This window comes from Anolis sagrei, chromosome 4, assembly GCF_037176765.1.
Source record: "Anolis sagrei isolate rAnoSag1 chromosome 4, rAnoSag1.mat, whole genome shotgun sequence".
Taxonomy (NCBI): Eukaryota; Metazoa; Chordata; class Lepidosauria; order Squamata; family Dactyloidae; genus Anolis; species Anolis sagrei.
The window spans coordinates 185,080,626-185,093,304 of record NC_090024.1 but is presented as its reverse complement, the minus strand read 5'-3'; positions in this window follow the sequence as shown (position 1 = coordinate 185,093,304).

The window sequence follows — 12,679 nt, the reverse complement described above, 5'->3', positions numbered from 1 at the left end:
GTGGTAAAATGTCCTCTGACATAATGTAGATGCTCTGGAAATGACTTGCTCTTTTTTGCAGTTACCTGCAAATTATGAAATTTCCTAAAATTCACAGTCAACATCTTTTTGTAATGTTCTTTATGATGCCAAAATTTAGAGGGTTTCTATGTCCCATGGAAAGCGGACGCCTGGCAATCTTTGCTAACCACGGAGGAAACGAATCAGAAATCAGGAATGGAGAGTCTTACAGGATGAAGGCAAATGACCAAGGCTTTATTTGATTTGCGCAGAAAAGACATTTATACAGCACAGGTGTTCCAAAGTACAAAGTGTAAAACATACTTGTAAAACAGACATTCTTACAAACATAAGTTTCCATTCACCATTATGGTCTAGTTTTGAAATTTCCCTCCCTCTCCCTTGATTGGCCAGCTCCGATAAGCCTGTCACTGCCCCCTTGGTCTCTGATTGGTTGGGAGGTGCGACCAAGCTGGCTTCTGCTTTAATAGTTGAGAGCACTGATGACGCGGCTGGGGATCTCCTTCTTCCTGGTCAGGTAAGCCCGAAGGCTCCCAATGGTTCTGTAGAGGCAGTCCGGGGGAGGAGGGAGCTCCAGGGGCTGTGCCTGCCCCTTGCTGTTCAGCTTTTTTGTTGTTGTTGCTTGTGTCAGGAGTGACTTGAGAAACTGCAAGTTGCTTCTGGTGTGAGAGAATTGGCTGTCTGCAAGAACGTTGTGTGTAAGTTAGAACAGATACATTTTATAAGCGCCCAGGGGACGTTCTTATCTCAGACATCACCCCATACCAAGAAACAAATAAGGAGTCCCAAGGTGTATTTTCAGTGATGAGATCATAATCACAGTTTTTCCTTGGACCTTTGTCTTATGGGGTGGCAGGGAGCTCCAAAGAGGAACTGACAGGCAGCTGGTATCAGGATCAGGAAGGTCTTTTGTCACAATGTCCCATCTCAGGTTTTCATGCTGGGTATGGAAGGTGGAATCTGGAGTGACTCAGAAGAGTTAACTAGAGTTCATGGACTCATGTACATTTGCCTTCATTTTATAGAATTTTAAATAGTAATAAAAAACAAAATGATAAAAAGTAGAAATAGAAAGCAAACATGGTGTCGCTTTGTGTTAATCATTCATAGAGGGGGCGAGAAAGGGGCGAGGAAGAGGAGTTTCACCATAGCCAAGCAGCAGCTGGAAGGCCCATTGGTGGTGTTTGTTATATTTTGGCTCCTTCACTCATGCGCACATTCACAGAAGAGAGAATAAGAAAAAAAACAAAGCAACCTAGAGGAATATGCAGTAGCAAGGGAAGGGCTACATGGTGGCAAGGGAATGCAGGTGCTTCTGTTACTTTGTAGTCATCTGGCTTAGCTAGGGAAAGGGAAGCCAGTCGGGTGATCTCCACTAAGTTCTTGCGGGTTTTTTCGGGCTATAGGGCCATGTTCTAGAGGCATTCTAGATGCCTCTAGAACATGGCCCTATAGCCTGAAAAAACCCACAAGAACCTAGTGATTCCAGCCATGAAAGCCTTCGACAATACATTGATCTCCACTAACCTTGTGGAGATCCGTTCCAGCAGGCCCGCCGCAAGTTGAACAGCTTGAGCTGGGTGCGGGGGTGAGAATGTGGGGCTACTGCTGGTCTTGAAGAAGCTTGAGATGATGTAGTAGGATGGGGGCCATTTCCAGTTCATCTGGCCCCCTGACCTTGGGAAAACTACAAATTACTGGGAACAATTCATGTTTACTTTTTGTTGGGGGGGGGGGGTCTTTGATAACATGTAGATTCACAACAAATCTTCCTCATTATTGTCCCTGCTCCTGAATAGAATGCTTGGTTATGAATACTTATTTGAAGAAATAAGGCCCAGACTGAAATTGGATATGGGAGCACCATGTATTGCTAGCAATGGAAGAGGGATGTATATTTGTTTTATATTCTTCATGAAGGTTTTTAACTAGTTAGTAATCAGACCCACCTTTGGGACTCAACTCCTTGCTAGAGTTAGGTTAGCCAACGTCAAGTTTCATTTCTGTGGCATCCTGATGGTCCCAAAACATTTTGGAACTTGAGATTCTGCCCTCCTGTAGCTCCTGTAGAGTTCATGAGAGATTTCTAGCACTGTATGTGAAATTCTCCAAAGCAAGTGCCACAACTCGACAGGATGAAGGAATCTAGGCACCAGACCTCAAGCAATTGGGCCAATCAATTGACTTCATTTTCTGTGCTATTAGCAAACTTGCTTACAGGATGTTGCAACTCCCAACTGAAATGGCTGTTATCAGAATTATCTTTAGGCTAAGTTTTCTGATTATTCTGATTATTCACAGTAGGGTTCAAAACTTGCAACTGTTTTAGGCTTACTTTGTTTCATGAGAGTTATGAGTCGCAGGGTTATTAATCAGAGGGTTTTTTTTATTCAACTGTTCAGGATGCAAGAACTTACTGGTAAAACTATAGCTTTTTCTATAAAAGAACAATGAATCATTTGCTCTTCATTGTTGTTGTTCAAATGCCTTGGAAAAATTACAATAAAATTATATTTCAGAAAGGCAAAACACTTGTTTCATGGAAAGGTCTTGGATTGCTAACTCAAGAAGAAGAATTTCCTAAGAATGTCTTAATTGTTTGAATTATACAAAAACTGCTTTTGTTCTAATTAACTATTTCTCTAAAGTCATCTCACGCTATATTGTTTAAATATAGTGTATCTTAAAGAACAAATTTAGCCACTACTGCTCCCCCCCCCCCCCCCAGGACCTTCTGACACTTTCAGTATTGTTAAAAGTTTAGTTTAGCTACTTTTTAAATCAAATGTTTTTTTTTGTAAATACTTATACATCTCCATTCTGATATCTGTCTTTAAAAAATCATTCTATTATGTACAGTGGAACCTGTACTTAAGAGCATCCCAACTTAAGAGCATTTTAAGTTAAGAGCTGTTGCCTGGCTTGGGTTTTGCTTTGACATAAAAGCAGCATTTTTGAGTTAAGAGCTAGTGTGAGGGGGAGTGCTAGCATGAGAGTACAGGGCTTTAGGGCTTCAAGAGAGCAGCCTCCATGCCTTGTGCTCTTGTCTGCTTTGGTAGATTGCTATCTGCTTTGTCTGCTCTGAGGGACTTTGGGTTAGTTGATCTCGTGTGGTTTTCATTCCTAGTATGTTTGGCTTCTTGAAGAGAGAGAGGAGTGGGGAGCAAGAAAGAGAGGGGGGCTGGAATGAGTACAGTGTGAAGGAAATGATGTTTCCACCTCTTCACTTTGTGCTTCTACCATTGTGCCACAACTTTGCGCTTCTGCCATTTTAAAGTTGATCCTTTTTTCTTTATATTGTTCCATGTGAATGTGCAAATGTTTTTTTGCTGTCACACTTTTGCCAACACACATTTTATTGCCTCAAATGTGCTTCCTCGCCACAACTTTGTGCTTCTATCATTTGAAAGTTGATCTTTTTAAAAATCATTCCATGTGAATGTGCATGTATACATTATTTTTTATTTTTAAAGTACATTTTCTTATCTAAGAAAAGTAACAAAAATGGGAGGAGGTGGTTTGGGAGGCCGGAACGGATTAATAGCATTTCAATGGGAAATTTGCTTTGAGATAAGAGCATTTTGAGTTAAGACCTGAGTCATGGAACAAATCAAACTTTGAAGTCATGGTATCACTGTATATTATTTTATTTCTAAATGCTTTGTGTCATGGGGGGGGGGGGGGCTCCACTTGGCCCCAAATCAACAACAGTATTTCAGTGAAGGATTTTCTTGTAATATTAGATTTAAAAGCATAAAAGTACAACATATAAGTGGAATACACAGACATAAACAAATCTGGTCTTTCAGACACTTTTCCCAGAAGCAGTCTGCACACGCTAGGTTCATTTAGATAACTCCTTTTTCACTTATAACAACTGCTACTTTAGGAAAGATGCAAGCATTTTTTATGCTTCAAGTAAGAACTACGTTCCCCCTTTCAAAACATTCTGAAAACATTAACTATTTATTTTCTGGTCATTAATTCCTATTGAATAAAATAACCTGCTTATTATATTGGACCAATCAATATCTTACACAAAAAAAGCTATCCAGTCACTATAAAAAATGTGCTTACATTATTTGGCCCTGTTCAAAACAAAACAAAACTTCTCTGTGTTCTTGGTATTTTGCTATCTTTAATCAGCCCATAGGGGGGCAGTGTAATCTCGCATTTATTCATAGTCTTCTGAGAGAAGAAATTGCCAATAATCTTAATGTGGAAACTAAAGCCATAAAAGCCAGGAAGCAGAAACTGTAAAGTGCCAATAATGCAGCTATTCTGGATTCCTCAAGTTGAATTGGTTATATTAAACTGCCTTAGCCCTTCTAAAAGTAAAAGTAAATTTTCTCTTGCAGACTCAGAATAGATATGGAGAAAAACCCTTAAATTCACAGCCAGTAGAATTGCAGGAGCTGTAGTCCAAACAATATTTTTACAATCTCCTGTGTTATTAGACAGCTGATTCAGAAAGTTGTCCTTTCTGCAAATGCATTATCTTACGTCTAAATACCAGCATGACCTATTCCACACAATTTGCAAAACAAATTATTTTTTTTAAGTCTTGGCATTATTTTAAAATCAATCCTAAGAAGGCACGGTTATAATAGGTAAGAAACAAACATAGTGTATATTTTCACATTTCTGTTGGTGAATAACCATGGTGTGCCCAAAGAAAACTCAAAGGGGCTGCTTCTATTTATTACATCAAGTCAATGGTTTGTTTGCCCAAGCCCTCCTCTTTAATAGAAATAAGGAGTCAGATTTGTGAGATCACAGCAAGCCAGACCTCCACTTCACTTTGTAGGGCTACACTCAGGAGGGGAAATGCTTCATCACAGCTCCCATTGTTGTCCTAGCCATGCCAACCATTTTGCTCTGGGGGATTGTAAGCGTGGCAATATTTCTGGCTGGTTTAGCCCAAGAAATGTATGTAGCTGAAGCAGATAACCAAATGCCTCCCAACTGTACTGATTTGGCAGGGACTGCCTTGTTGACTCCTCTGTCATCCTACTTTTCAGCTGCTTTTAAAATGCCCCAGTTTCTTTCGTTTCTACCTTCCCCCTCTGTCCTCAGTTTACTACGATGGCTGCAAACTGTTCAAAATGCAAATGTTGTTTGCCCCTCCCTGTACACTCCGGCAAAAGCAAACTGCTGCAGCCGCCTCCAGCTTGTGTGTTACTCATTCATAACTGTTGCCACACTGTAATATCACTTCGCCACAGGTTTCTATCTGTGAAATGTTGGAAGGTATGAAAGCATGGTGGGATTTTCCTCCCATTCCATGAACAAAACTTCTTGGGCACGTGACTCCTAATATGGTCATATTTCATTCCCATGACTAGAAACGTGGTCACCTTGTAAATAAGGACACAAAAGCATCCTTGTTAACAGCAAGCTGGATTTTTAATACAACAAGTATTGAGCATCCTAATAACTCTACTTATTGCTCGCTCTTCACTTGATACCTATCATGTCAAAGTTTGGGTCTTTGTACAAACTAGGCAAGAAGTTCCCTGGTGGAACTGCCTTTTCAAACTATATTTCATGTGCTTGTTAACAGTTGTAGCAATTTTATACTTTTAATTTAACAGAAGTGTCACAAAGTAGTGTGTCAGTATTCAGTTTGCCTTGTCACAGTATTTAAGAGACCTGAAAAGCTGCAACTCTACAGATGTTGACAGTTACACCTCCCTTATGCAGGGCACAAGTCCTCATGTTAAAAGGACGACTATCTTTAAATTTAGATTAAGTGGGTGGGCTAGAGCAGCAGTAACAACATATCACAGTGAGATACATGTGGGAGGAAACTGAATCTAAAAAGGTCTGACAATGACATATCCAACAAAAATAATTTTAAAGACTTTACATGTAGCATTGGATACACCCCCTTAGTGTCACATAAATATCCACTTATAGAGATATGATGCATTGGTACTATCCAAACCCACATGCAAAACAGCAACACTACCCAAAACATGTCATGATTGGGTGTTGCTGTTGTGCAATGCAATACTGCCATTCATAGTACCTCATATGCAATGCTAGTTTATGTGCAACTCCACTTCTACCACTGTCAGCAGAATATGCCTCTTGAATTATGCTAAATTGCTCCACATGTGCAGCATGACTTGCAAATATGAATTCCACTAACAGAATGCCAACCATAATGTGCTACCCTACTGTAGCCTGTTTAAATTAGGTAGCATGGTTATTTATTGCTATTTTCTGGTAGCCCAATGTAGGGTTTCCCTAAAATAAGAGGTCTGAATGAGAAATTTATTTTTAGAAATTACTTGATGGTTCGACTCCTTTTTTAAATTCTGTCCTGAAATGCCTTGTATACCTTTTTTCAGTGTTGTTACAATCACTACAAACATGAATTAACTGCTAATTTTTCCCACTGAAAAGGAATATATATGCCATATAAACATAACTGTGGATGTAAAGAGATGCCTGTTTCATTTTCCTAAACCACTGCTTCAATAAATATTTGTCTTGTCATTCCTCACACTATAGAATAGAGACATGTTTCAAAAGCAATTATGTTCTCTCTGCCTGCATGAATAAATGTATGCACCAAATCACCATGTCCTGCTCTTATCAAAATCAAATTAACACATGAGAGAATTTCAAAAGCTCAGCCTTATCCTTCCCATCTGCACCCACACAGTGATTAATATTCTGATATTTATTTAAGCATTTGTAGATAACTTCTACTAGAGAATTTCTCTCTCCCTCTCTCTGACAAACATGTTGTCTGAGTTCCTCTACACAAGTGATGAGGAAGTCCACCATACATGCCTATAGAAATTGATCTTAAAAGGGAACTAGAGTGGTGTAGTGGTTTTACCACATGAACTAAAGTCCTTGGAAATCAGGATCTGATTCCATATTCAGCCATGCCAAACTACTGGGCAGGTCACTTTATCTCAGTTTTAGAAGAAAGCAATTATAAATCTTTAGGTAAATATTGCCAACAAAACTCTGATAGAGGTTTAGTATTGTAGTGGATTTGAAGTCACATAGCTATGCTACTGTTGTTATTATATGCCTTCAAGGTTTGATTTTTTTTAACTTATGGTCACCCTAAAGCAGAACTATCATGGAATTTAATTGGAAAGGGTTATAGCAGAGCAGCACCTAGAAGAGCTCCACGTGAGCTCTTAATTCCAGGGGTTTGCACAAGGTCTCCAATCTTTCTATTCTTCTTCAACAAGGGTCTCCATCAGGCCCGTAGCCAGGATTTCGATTCGGGGTGGTGGCTGAGTTTGGTTTTTTTTGGGGGGGGGCTGAGTCTGAGTGAAAGAGGGTCTACCCTAGCAAACCTTTTGTATCGTTACCCCAATTGTAAAGAATGAATGATCAGAATGCATGTAGAAGGACAGAAGAAACAGGCCTGAAGAGACAGAACCAACATGGACTAGCATGGCCCTGGCAGCCTAAGCGAGGAGGCAGCAAGGCCTGATACGGGATGGGTCTGGCAGCCTCAGCGAGGAGGCAACAAGGCATACCTGAATGACAGTGAATAATGAGGTATGCGATCAAGCACGTAAGGAGGAGAAGGAGTGTGCAGAAGGTACCCCATAAAATCATAATATCTGGAATGTATATATCTTGAACTTTGGAAAAGACAAGAACTTGGAAGAGCTCAAAAAGGTCAGAACGACCTGATTACGAGAAAGAGAAATTGATTTTGGCCTATAAATACAGGGGGTCCCCAACAACATGCACACTTCCTGAACTGCAGCAACGGGTGTCCACGTTTCCTCGGAAAAGACTGATCATCTTCGCCGGAGGAGGCCTGGTGTGCGTGAGTATGCGTGAATGTGTGTGTGCAAGAGAGCTCTCCTTGATGTGATCCTGACATGATTCTGTGTTGATTGTATTTCAATAAAAGTTACATGAATAGTGTCAAAACCAAATTTGGTCTCCAAAGTGTCTCATTGATCTAAACTACCTTACTATTCCTTATACACTCTGCACAAAAGAACAGGAACCTCTTTAGTTCATAACACAATACCCCCATGCATATGGGATATATTGAGTATGGTGATCAGATCATGATATGAATAAACATAACAGTTTAAATAATGCATCAGTAAGATCTTTTCGCGAACCACCATGAGAATTTCGGGGGGGGGGGGGGGGCTGAAGCCCCTCAAGCCCCCCCCCCCCCGGCTACATGCCTGGTCTCCATCCTTTCTATTCCTCTTAAACGAGACCATCTCACCCAGGCTTTACTTGCTTCTATGGTACTGGAAGTTTAAAAAGCATTCCTTTGTCATTTCCCCAAGAACTCACACCAGATATGTTCTTGGCATTCATGTGCCCACTCAAGAGATCATGTTGCTAATGGAGAAGATGTTTTCGCCAGTATTGAAGCCAGGTTTAAGGGCTGCCAATGCTGATCTGGGCTCATGGGTCACAAGTTTGACCCTAGAATAGATAACTACACCAGGTCTGCAATTTAGGTAGAATAGGGTCTCATGTGACCCTGATCATAGGACACAGTGAAACAATAATGAATTAACAGGAAACCTATACAGATATATCTTGTAATAGAGTGTTTTCTTCTTCCTGTGACTGCCTCCTGTGAAGAAAATAGCTATCATGGGTGTGAACAGCATGCTTAATGCAATGTATAGTCGGCCCCTCTCAGAAAATCTCATTTAACTTAGTGGTACTACTATGGAATAAAGGACTCCAAACAGTTCTCTTAGCAATAATCTGGTAATATTATATTTTCTTGTGCCTCAGATATGCTAAAATCCATGTCCCTATAATGTTGGGTTTTACCAGTAGCTTTTGAACTGAGCACAAATTACCTTATAATTATAATTGCCTCTTATTGGCTTCACAGTGACAATGTCTTACAGGAAATGTAATTATTTGCCTGTCAGCATCTAATTGCCAATTAGCTATAGAAACTTTGTGTCCTCAGCTTAGCAAATGTCCTTGTTAACCCTACCATTTTTGGATGGAGTTTTCATGTTAAGAATTGGGATTTAATAGCAAAAGCCACTGCAGCACCTGTATCCATTCCTCAGGACTGTACCCTCATTATCGTATATTCAGCCACTTCCCTAAGGGTTTCTGGCTACACTGTACAGAAAAATTAGAATTATATTGTCAGGTCAGGCTGAGATGTCAGAAATTAGAAAAACCATGTCAGAATTTGGAAGGTTTTTTCCCAGAGCTTGGAAAAATTACTATTTTGGACTACCATATAGCTCCAATTCCAGAATCTTCCAGCCATAGATTTCCCTCCCCTCCCCACATGAGAAGGTTTCATAGCATTGTTTTGACTAAGGATGGATGAAAAACAGTACAAATCCTCACCTGTGTTTAGACAGAAAAATATGGATGATAACTGGCAGAGTTAACTTATGCAAAAGTATATTATTTTGCCATGGTCACTGAGAAGTGGGATTTCCCCCACTTTGCAATGTAATATAATGCAACAATAACACCATGCTACACAAACTCACAATGACTTCCAGATTGTGCAAGTCAGGTGCATGTTTGCAGATGCTTCAAATCAGCACCTGTAGTAAACAGCTAACACAGATGTGGCCCCATAATTTCCCTGGGCTTAAATCCTCATATACAAAATGTAATTATATTCATTTATAAGTCAGGTAATTTCAGTTCTATTGTGCAGACTGGAGCTCTGGGAGCAGCTTTATAGCGCCATCACAGCTCAGTATCATGGGACAGAGAAATTAATGTTTGTGTTCTTTCAAATATGCAAAGGTCACGAAAGTCAGTGGCAAAGCTCTCATTGAATGCAATGGATGCAAGTTTATGCTGTAAAGACAACAAAGCACCACGATTATGAGAACCATGGAGGATTAGGGAGGCAGAATTATTCAGTTCTTGCCATGCTGGCTTGCTCTTCCAGAAGTGTGTCTGAAAGAGAAACCGTGACTATGTGTGTGTTTGGACAGACTGTCAACTTGTCACTCAGCTCATCTACCAAAGCCCAAGGCTCAACAAGGCATAATATATTATCAGACTCATCAATGACTGTGTGCATTTGGGCTCAGCTGGGATAAGGAAATTATGACAAGCAAACGACGTGGCCTCTTTTTTGAATTGCCCTCCACAGCTTCCTCTCAAAACAGTCATCCTGTCCTCAACTCTTAAGGTATTTAAGACTGAGAGGAGAATCATAATTAGAAAGAGGCTAAAAAATACCTTTGTAAAAAGGATGTATCTCAGGAGGAGAAATCCCATTGAACTGAGCAGCCAAAAAACTCTGCCTGAGTTAAGGAAATATTTAGGGAGGCAGATGTGAGCTGTATTATTATTGCATGCAAAATGGAATAATAATACATAGTGTCATACCTCACCCTCTAAAGTTAGACAGAGAGGAGGAGGTGGAAGATTGCCAGGAGTAAATAACAATGATAACAATGGTCTTTCTGACTCTGAAGACCTGGAGTAGGCCCTGGTCCTACATAGAAGTCAATAGACGCTGAAGACCCATTGCCACCATTCATGGAGTGAAAAAGGGACAATGAGAGATCAGTCAGGCATCTGTGTCTGGAAACTGCTGCCCATAAATCTCCCAGCCACTCCCTGACTGTTCTGCTGCTTTCTTGGTGTACTTTTTGGTGTTCGTGCTTGCCTGATCTTGACTACAATGTATGCCTCTGTTTTACTTCTTGCTGATTTTAGTTATCTGATGCATGTATGAATAGCTTCTGGACAGCTGGCCACCACTTTGTTGTGTCTCCTTTCACCCTGCACGATACTCTGTGAACTGACCAGGACTGAATTAATTCTTATACAGCTCATAAATTCCAATCACTTCGATCCTAAGTCACTTGTTAACAGGAACAAAGGACTTTAATAATAATAATAATAATAATAATAATAATAATAATAATAATAGAAAAGCTGACACGATATGAGGATTTAAAGATCAAACTGCAAAGACTCTGGCACAAGCCAGTACAGGTGGACCCAGTGATGATCGGCATGCAGGGTGCTGTGCCTAAAGACCTTGGCCTGCACTTAAACACAATCAGCGCTGACAAAATTACCATCTGCCAGCTGCAGAAGGCCACCTTACTAGGATCTGCATGCATTATTAGCTGATACATCTCACAGTCCTAGACACTTGAGAAGTGTCCGATGTGTGATCCAATACAACAGCCAGCAGGGTTATCTTGTTTTCTGTGGACTCATCTTGTTGTGTTTCCAATAATAATAATAATAATAATCATCATCATCATCATCATCATCATCATTATCATCATCATCATCATCATCATCATCATCATCATCATCATCATCTTTATTTATAGACTGCCCTATCTCCCCAAAGGTGAGGGATAGTGCAAACAGCATATCACAGGGCTGGGGAAGTGGATGAAGTGCAGAACAGAGTAATATTTGGTGACCTAGGGACTGAGCCTAGGGACTGATCATTCTTGAAAGCTTGCTGGAACATCAAGGTTTTTAGTTCCCTATGAAAGGAGGACAGTGTGGGGCTTGCCTAATCTCCCTAGAGAGAGTGTTCCAAAGACGGGGGGCCACCACTGAGAAGGCCCTCTCCTTCATCCCTACCAACCATGCCTGTGAAGGTGGTGGAAGCAAGAGGAGGGCCTCCCCACCAGATTTTAGGGCCTGCACCCGTTCATAGGGGAAGACGCAATCACAAAGATAGACAGGGCCTGAACCATTTTGTAACAAATAGTTGGGGACCCTGAGGCCATCATGGCTCAGTATCTGAGGAATCAGTGCACTGTTAATGAATAAAACTTTTTCTTCCTCTTGGCAGTATCATTTTAATCAGAAGTCCCAAGAGTCTAAAATACTCTCAGGGTTTCTGAATTATTGACAGAAATGATAAAGAAGAATCATTTTAACTCTCTAGAGGAAGAAGAGAGGTGGGAGAGGAGGAACCCCTTATAAACAGCCATAATTTCTCTCAGTATGATCCCAGCTAGGAAGGAATAGTGATGATGATGTGATACTTCTATTCATTTAAATCCCACTTTTAATGGAAATGTAATGGAATTGTAATGGGGTTTAAGGGCTGTTACAAATAATTAAAGCCAGCACAGATTAGAAAAATCAGTGTAGGTCTTATTCAAAAACATTTAAGCCATCTAAAGACTTAAGATCACTGAAAACAAATCAAAGGAAGGATATGGAAAATCAGCCAAAAAAGAAAAGTACACCATTAAAAGGCCATCTCACTCAGCTTCCTTTTCTAAGGAAGGAATTCCAAAGTCTGGGTGCAGCCACCAAGAAGGCCCTCTCCCTTTCATTCATCATGCAAGATTCGAAGAATCGTAGATCAGAGAAAAAAGCCTTGGCAATAATCGTAGAGCTCAAGCTCATACACTGAAACACAGTCTTTCAGATGATTCACTGGTGACAATGAATGTCACACTCCTGGGTTTATCAGGAGGGATTTTCATCAAGGTTTGGAGGTGGGGGGTCATTCTCTTCTCCCTGCATGCTATGATCCCAGTCCTAATCTCAATCCAAAAGGGGGAAAAGATGGCAGAAGGAGAAACTGCTGCTCCAAGACCCTATCTATGTGACCCCCAGAATTTTGGCAATTCAGAAAAGGATGCATGCTTGATCATTTCAATCTATTTCATTCTCTCCTTCAAGCTTTTTATATATGGAAGGCTTT